The sequence below is a fragment of the Sinohyriopsis cumingii genome, chromosome 7 (genome assembly GCF_028554795.1).
Source record: "Sinohyriopsis cumingii isolate HCF-2022 chromosome 7, ASM2855479v2, whole genome shotgun sequence".
Classification (NCBI taxonomy): Eukaryota; Metazoa; Mollusca; class Bivalvia; order Unionida; family Unionidae; genus Sinohyriopsis; species Sinohyriopsis cumingii.
Genome location: NC_142967.1, coordinates 56,077,343 through 56,086,301, shown reverse-complemented (window position 1 = coordinate 56,086,301; position 8,959 = coordinate 56,077,343).

Here is an 8,959-nt window from a genome sequence, read left to right as displayed (position 1 = left end):
ATGCCAGAAGCGGTGACGTCTGGTTATTTTGAAACGTATAAAGCATTAGCTTGCAGGGGCGTGTGTGTTCGATACCCCTGATAAGGGCCCTTGAAGTGAAGCTTTTCAAGTTCCTGCATTTTAAGCATTTCCAGGACCCCATTCCCTACCCTCACCCCTTCCGAATCCGCCACTGATTTGATAATTTTGTGCGTGTGTGTGTGTGTGTGTGTGATTTGGATTTTTAACATAACTTTAAGAATTTTTCAGTCATATCGCTACGATGTCTGCAGTGTGACATTTTATAGTGATGTCTAGCACTGGGGTATCATGCCGCAGACATGTATCATGTTGTCACACCACCCAGTCACATTATCCTGACACCAGGCCGACCAGTCCTAACACTAACTTCTTAAGATATTACAGAGTGTACCATTTTTGTGTATACCGCTGTGGCACATGTCATACCCGGTACATATTTGTTTTTCTTCGCCTCTGTGTTTCAGGGTGTATAGGCAAAAGTATTTGGCGACGCCGTGGGAAATTCCTTTAGAAACAGTGGCAACGTGGGAAATCGGGTGATTGCGTATGCAATGCCTTCTAAATATTGCGGACAGGACATTTGTATGACAATGTTAGTACAATGGTTGGTAAATTTAAACTCTACCGTGAACTCAGCATGTTACGTTTCATTGACAAACTTTAGCATATACGTTTCATTTCATGATCTATTCCAAAGAACGTCCTATTTGATAAAAACCAAATGAATCGTTTTAAAGTGTATGTTAATGTATCTGATTTTTGTTGTTTTCTTGTTCGAGCCTCAGGATATTTTTATCTTTATTTTGATTGGTAATCGTACTCCATTTTGCTCTTTTTTATTATGGTTCCCTTGGTGATCTATTAATGTCCAAGAATATCTGGCGAATGATATGTCATTAATAACTAAAAGAAACAAATAAAGTTTCAAGGAAAAATCAAACCGCCCCCCCCCCTTATTGAAACTCGTTGATCTAAGCAACAAATTATATATATATATATATATATATATATATATATATATATATATATATATATATATACACGCGCGCGCGCACACACACACACACACATATGCATCAGAGAACCGTTTCACGATGTAGACTATTTGTACCCAGGCAAAAATAGGTATTAACATGATCGCATCATGTTAGAAATCATCTGAATGTGTTAAATTAATGAGAGTATACATTAAAGTATAATATTTTGAGCCAATCATATTTCGCCGTTGACGTGTGTGCCCTATAGTGTACATGTTTTGAAAATGAGAGTTGCTTGAATGCAATATATGTGTAGTGAAGACAATGTCTAATTCTTACATGGAACTGGATTCCTAAAGTTGAATCGAGTTAACGGTAAGTAAAGACTTATTTTTGCATCTGCCACTGTTCTATAATGAAAGATGGGATGTATCGTAGAGTCGCAAACATGGTATATGTAGCTCTTTTCACCGGCTGTCACCTGAGCTCGACGTTGTCATGGCAGGCAAAATTAGCGAAACTCGCACGTTTCGAAGCCCGTAACTTCAGTTTGGTACAACGTAAAAAAGTCAACATGGCTTGATGAATAGAAAAATATCTCACGAGTAAAACAAGCCATAGAGTATGGTCGTGTGCCTTTAAAGACGGAAATAGCAGAATGAAATTGAGGGTCATGATTGGAACCAATTATTTGGAAGTTACGTACCTTCTCTCTTATATAGTATGATATAGAGGGTTCTATGTCAGAACGGATCATGGGGGTATTCTGAGGTATATTTGTCACTCTGTATGATTTTTTTCCCTTCAGATTATTGTTTTTGTTTTTCTCAACATCAAGCTCGCATCGAGCACCTGTGCGCAGGATTGTGGGGATTTGATGTTAATCAGATTGTTGGTCGCGCAACATCGTGGTGGCCATGTGGTCAAAGGTCTCGCCTTTACAGCTCACTCACACTTCTCACCACTTACAGCGTGAGCTCGAGGATCGGCGTAGATATGTGAGAAAGCTTGCCAGTGGCTTCCCGTGAGTCCGTGGTTCTTCCCGGCCTCTTCCTCCGTCAGCTATACTGGCCGTCATTATAACCTGTGCTGATAAAATAGCGTTAAACCCAGCAAAATATGCACGGTTCTATTTCCAGTCCAGAATGTGTTTATTGTCGTATTGTTTCTTTAGGCAAGAGTATTTACACCCATTGGCCAACAAATGCAACCAAAGCCTCAAGGCAAAACACCTTAAAGAGTAGGATGAATCCAAGCAAACACAAACGAATTAAATCATGGTCACTGTGGCCTATATTTCCTACTTCACTGACCATTCTCGCGCAGCATTTGTGTATTCGGAACACATCTATCTTTTCCCTTGCAGATATAATAAGTAATATCTATTATTGATGTAATCAAAGATTATAATTTGAGCACAACTTGCTAATCGTTTCCAAGTCGGTTTGAAGAAAAACAAATAAGTTGGGGGAGGGTCGCTTTGGGGTGGGTGGGTTAAATCTCAGCTACCTCACTAACAAAGAAAGTCACAATCCACCTCATTAAAATACCAAATTGTTCAGCCACTCAGGTGGCCTAATGATTAGAGCATCCGCCTCGGATGTGGGAGGTCGCGGGTTCGAGTCATGCCAAAGGCTTACAGAAATGGTACTAACAGCTGCCTCGCTTGGCGCTCAGCATTAAGAGGTTAGTGTTAGGACTGGTCGGCCTGGTGTCAGGATAATGTGACTGGGTGGGACATCGTGCTACATGTCTGCGGCATGATGCCCCAGTACTAGACATCACCATAAACTGCCACAATGCAGGTATCGTAGCGATATGACGGCAGAATTGTTAAAGCTGCATTAAAAATCCAAATCACACACAAGTAGTGAATAGGCATACCCTAGGAACAATGGGACTTTAATGTTAAACTAGGTGGTTTGTACCCTGGGGACTATGTAAATTTAACATGGAGAGCACAGAGTTTGTACCCTAGGGACAATGGGAATTTAACATGGTGGGATGGGACTGTCTAGGGACAATGGGAATTTAAAATGGGGAATTTTAACATGGATGGGACTATAGAGGGACAATGGATTGGGTCTCTCTAGGAACAATGGAAATTGAACATGGTGGGTCTGTCTAGGGACAATGGAAATTGAACATGGGAGATGGATAGAACACAGACAATAGACAAAACACTGATACAACATTTAAAATTTAGGCATGAAAGTTAATTTCTTTTCCAGGCATATGATTGGCCCGAAAAAGGGCCTTTGGGTTTTATATTAACATACCATACTGTTAACATAGAGGGCACCGCATAGGTCTCCTTCTTTTCCTTAAACTCCGTCTCACTTCTGGACAGTAAATTAAAACCCTCATTAAACAGCCTTGTCTTTCTACGTAGATTCTTCTTTTCCACACACATGTATCCGTCATCTTGACAATAGTCCACGAGGATCGGACGTACATGGGTAAGTCCGTTCTAAACATAATGAAGAGACGAGAGTAGAGGATTCTACGTCGGTCCACATCTTGGTGACGAGAACAGGTGAAGGAATACAGCGAACTGCGATTATTTATAGGGAAAGGGAGGATCGAAACAGATTGAGTTGGTTGACCAATCCAAACACGCGTTACAAAATTCAGTCATCATTCGTCCAATCGGAAGAGAGCAGTCCGTGACGTCACATTCCCTATATAGAGGCACTAGCGTTTGTGCGCAGTCAATCCATGCGACACAGTTAGCATAAACATGACGGAAACTCAGAAGGCAATGAATTGGGCTGCACCGGTCGTGGAGACTACCCAAGTGAACCCGGACTTACTTCCAGAAGAGGTAAATTGGGATTTTGTGGATTTTCTTTCGCAAGAATTTGTTCCGGAACCAGTACCTTCGCCACCTTCTCCTTCTTTACCACACGAGGAGAATTTTAAACAGAGACAGAAAGAAGAATTGGAGAAATTTATACAACAGCAAAAGGAAGCGGAACAAGCTTTTCTCCTGCAACAGCAAGAAGAAGAGGTAAGAAAGAAACAACAAGAAGCAGCAAAGAAACAGCAACAGGGAGGGCGAACCCACCTTTTTGTAGCAACGTCCAAATGTCGAAAATAAAACTTCCTACAAATGATCGAAAAAAGAAAAGCCTCAACAAAATTTTAAAAAAGCGGCGACACTTTACTGAGATTAATATTACTTTATTGTCGTTGGTGATTTTATTTTTCTAGTTTATTATGCACGTTGTTTAAGCAATTAACGTCTTAACTGAGGTCGCGCCCTCCCTGCTGCTATTCATCCAAATATTTTATCGAGACCCACACGATATCTTGTTCTAGGATCATGTAAATGTATCGTTATAAATCCATGCGGAGTAGCTTGCGCTTGTGAAAAGAAATTTCTAAATTTAATTATATCCATATCTCCGCTACACCAAATTTGATTAATATTGCGCAACGTATGTATGTCTACGCCATTAAACACAACTAAAACATTACAGTTATCCCTGATTACTTTCGGAATCTGTACGTATCGCTGAGTAACATATATCACATCAGTGTTTTTATGTCTTCCTCGAGAAAATATTCTAGCTGGATTTGATTGTTTGTCCAGCATCACATCATCGTATAAAACTAAATTATTAATAAATCCATCTAGATCATCTACAGATGGTGCTTCATCAATATCAGTTATAAATTTAATGACATCGTCATCCAGTAATCGCGCGTTTTCATTAAAATCTTTAAGCACATCGTAGCATCTCTGATCATCAACTGATGGTGCTACCAAATACAACTTATCCCATTTTAGCCATCTCATTATAAGATTAAGTAATAACTGTGTCTTACCCGATCCAGATGGTCCTATTATTATCATCCTAATCGAGTTCGGTAACGCAGGATGGTGTTTAACTGGCTCTCGTCGCCGAGTCGCTGAGAAATCAATTATATCCATGTTATATAAATACATGAATCTATATTGTTTACGCTGTAGAACCAAAACCCTAACTAATGATCTATCCACGGTTACAACAAAAAATGCGAGAATAGCATATGGTGGAAAATGTGCAGTACATAACAGAAAAAAGTTTTCTTTTCTATCTATAAAAGATGGTGGTGATATTGCTAAATTAATGCCAAAGTTCCCAGGAACTCCGTGGGCTAAATACCCAGGAGAAAAACATCTACCAGGATATAATTATTGCGGTCCTGGTACTCGACTTGATATCAGACTTGACAATCAGGATCAACCAAAACCAGGCGAGGAACCAAAAAACGCTATTGATAAAGCGTGTCATGTTCATGATGTAGAATATAAAGCAAAAATCTACAAGACAGACATATTGCAGATGTGAAATTAATTCATGCGTTAAATTCTATAAAAAATAAAAATATAAGAGAATCATTAGCTAATTGGTTAATAAGATCCGCGATGAAAGGTAAATTAGCACTACGTGCTGGTAATGTATAAATGGAATCGATTTATTATTCCCCAAGATGATACTGGAAAGATAACGCAGCAATTAGCAAACTCGCCGATGCAGCAAAAGTCACACGTGTTACCGCTAAAGCGTGGTTATCTAAAGAGGCAATATGGCAAATTTATCTACCACCACCGAAACAAATTCAGTACGCGTCTTTCGATGTCAGCGTCCCTAATGAAGTTCATCAAGCTGATATTCTGTTTTTAACACACGATACTGTACGTCGTAAAACGTACAAATACGCGCTAAATGTCGTTGATGTTGCAAGTAGATATAAAAAAGCAGAACCATTATTGACAAAGACAGCTGCTGAAGTAGCTTCTGCGTTTAAACGAATTTATCAACGTGGACCCGGACCACAAGGTGGTCTACAATGGCCACAGCTGCTACAGGTTGATCCTGGCAAGACATTTCTTGGTCCAGTATCATCGTTGATGAAGCAACATAATGTCAGAATACGACGAGGACACACTGCAATTCATCGTGATCAGGCAATCGTTGAACGATTTAATCGAACACTTGCTGAGCGGTTATTTGGATATCAATACGCGAAGAAATTTATTCAAGACAAGAGATCTCGTGAATGGGTTGCGAGATTACCAAGTGTGATAACTGCGTTAAATAATGAAGTAATTCGAACGACCAATATGAAACCTATTAAAGCAATTACAAAAAAAATATACCTGCACAACGACGTGATTTTTCAACGCAACCAGTATTAGGTAATGTTACTGTAAGGTATTTATATGAACCCGGTGAACTCGAAGGTTGTACAATAAGAGCGACTGATCCTATTTGGGGTGTTACCACACATAAGATATCCACCGTGACAAGATCCTCAGGTAGACCCGCAATCTACAGATTAGATTCAACTGCTCCTCAACGTGGATTTACACGTGAACAATTACAGGTGATTCCTGAGGATACGCAGTTACCACCCAGATCACTTAACTAGCACCCCTACGTCGATTACACTCAAGACAGGTCAACATTACATTTTCTCGTGTATGACCGCGACTGTTATCTTTTTCTATCCACGGTAAATTGTCTTGGATTATTATTTGAATATCTCCGTAACATCACACAATTACAACTTGTGCAATGATTATTCTGTTGTTGTTTCAACGTGCTGATAAATCCAACGTCGAGATCAAAATCGCGTTTATTTTTTTATCATATTGTTTATAACCAGCTAATTTTTTCCTTATTATATCATTGTCAATATCATCACTAGTCACTGACTCGTCCAAGACAATTCTCCGCAACTGAGATAATCTTCTGACTCGAGACACTGCGAAATAAACTAGGTTTGACAACTCGATACGATCATATATAATCCAAACAACTGTATCGGTAATAGTTAATCCTTGAGATGAATGTATTGTCATTGCATATCCTTGTGTCCACGGGGATTTGTTTAACGATAATGCATCTTCAACAGCGTTGATATCAACTGTGATAATATCATTTAATACTAAATTCTGTTTCTCGGTCTGTCCTGGTATATCAACATCAATATTTTGCCGTCGTGTATCAGCTGGTCGATAACATAACGGAACTGGCAATGTTGGAAATTTTTCTTTATGTAACTGAAACAATTCCCGTTGAAGTGTATCACGAACTACTTTTCTACTTGCCACTATCAAATCATTTGGTCGCCACGTTTGTAGAAAGTCGTTCATGGGTGTTTCTTAAATTATCCCACGCATTACTTCACATTGAATTTTATTCGGCTGTAGTCTGATTAATTTTTTAAACTGTTTTAATTCTGCATCAAGCGCTTTATGATCATCAGTTATTTCTTCATAGTAATCAACGAAATTTTTCAACCAATCATGTGGAGATGGTCCAACAAAAGGTGGTGGTTGACCATGATCGGCGCACATTATCACAGCAGTATTTTTTGTTAACAACCAATCTAGAAATGTTTTTAATGTTTCTAACGGCACAGTGCATATTTCATCCCAAAGGATAATCCTTGGAATGTATTTCTCTCCCATCCTCGAAGAAGTCCATGTATCACCTTTCCATCGGAAGAAGCTATGATAAGTACATGATTGTACTCCTCGCTGTTTCATCTCATGCGCGAGTCTATGTGTTGGTGTTAGCACGATCATATCTAATTTCTGAAATAGTTCGATCGCTCGAATGGTTTTACCAGAACCTCCAGGTCCGTTTAGATAAACCGTTTTATTTCTAATTATTGGATCGTATACCGATGGTGCAGATGATAATTGTAGTTTGTGATTTTTTTTACAATAAATATCTTTAACCGCAACATCAGCTGATTCGGAATAATCAAGTATATTTTCATTTTTTTATTCTCCACGAAGCCCATGATGCACAAGTGTCTATATTTAATTTTTCTAACAGTCCTGAATATTTTTTATTAATATAAAACGAATCTGTAGCGACTCTGACAGCGAGTGTAGAAACTTTATTTATCATCGATAATAGATTTATTGAAACGTACGCGAGCATCGATGATCTTAAATGAGTATACTGAGGTGACTCACCGTCCATATAACTTACAATTGTACCTAATTTAGTTCCATTTGACAAGAAAGCTATTTCTCGACTTATAAACGTATTTCTGTTCGTTGTATCAGCGATTATAAAATCTAACTCAGCATCATCCATAATCAGTCTTGTACAATGTCGTCTGTGATCGTATGCTCCTCCTTGGGTGAACTTGCCGATTATTTTTCTACTGAGATCTTTTGTAATTTTATTCTTGTAATCGGTTATATCGGGGTTTTCATCATCAGAATATTTCTTTTGTTGTGGTAACCAAACTTCGATTTATTTCCGATATGATATAATTGCTTCACTTACAATCAACAGTGTTAACATCGCACAATGAAGCATATACCGTAACAGTACTATTGGTGCCCACATTTTTTCTGAAAAATGTTTTCCGAACCAAGTATAACAAATCGCATGGAGATCTTTAGACATTTCAAATGACTCGATACAAGCAAATCCAGTTAAGTCAAAATCCGGTAATGGTCCATTTATCGATACTCGTGTCATCTCGTGCGTCGGATGACCGAATCGCTCAAAGTACACAGAAAAATCTCCGTATCCAAGAAAACTTCCAGGATAACATGCAACCATATCAACCGAAATAACAGCTTTATAATTATACTTGGTATTCCATAATCCACCGTGTCCGTATTCGACACAACTCAGTGTTATATCATCAAGAAAATCGGACCGAGTTGGTTTCCACGAATTTTTCTTTCTAGCAAAATGAGCCGTAACTGACGGAACAGTAAAACAGTTGCTCAATAGTTCGTCAGTATCATCAGTATATTGCAGCGCAAGATTTTTCTTTTTATCGTGGAGAAGATCTGTTCGATAAATAAAGCCATTTGGTCTTACAAACTGATCAAATTTATTTTTTTCTTCCGTATCTGATTCGTCGTTAGAACTTTGAAATGACCATACTGACACAGGATCTTTTTACTTATCTCGTTAATAAAATCAAACATA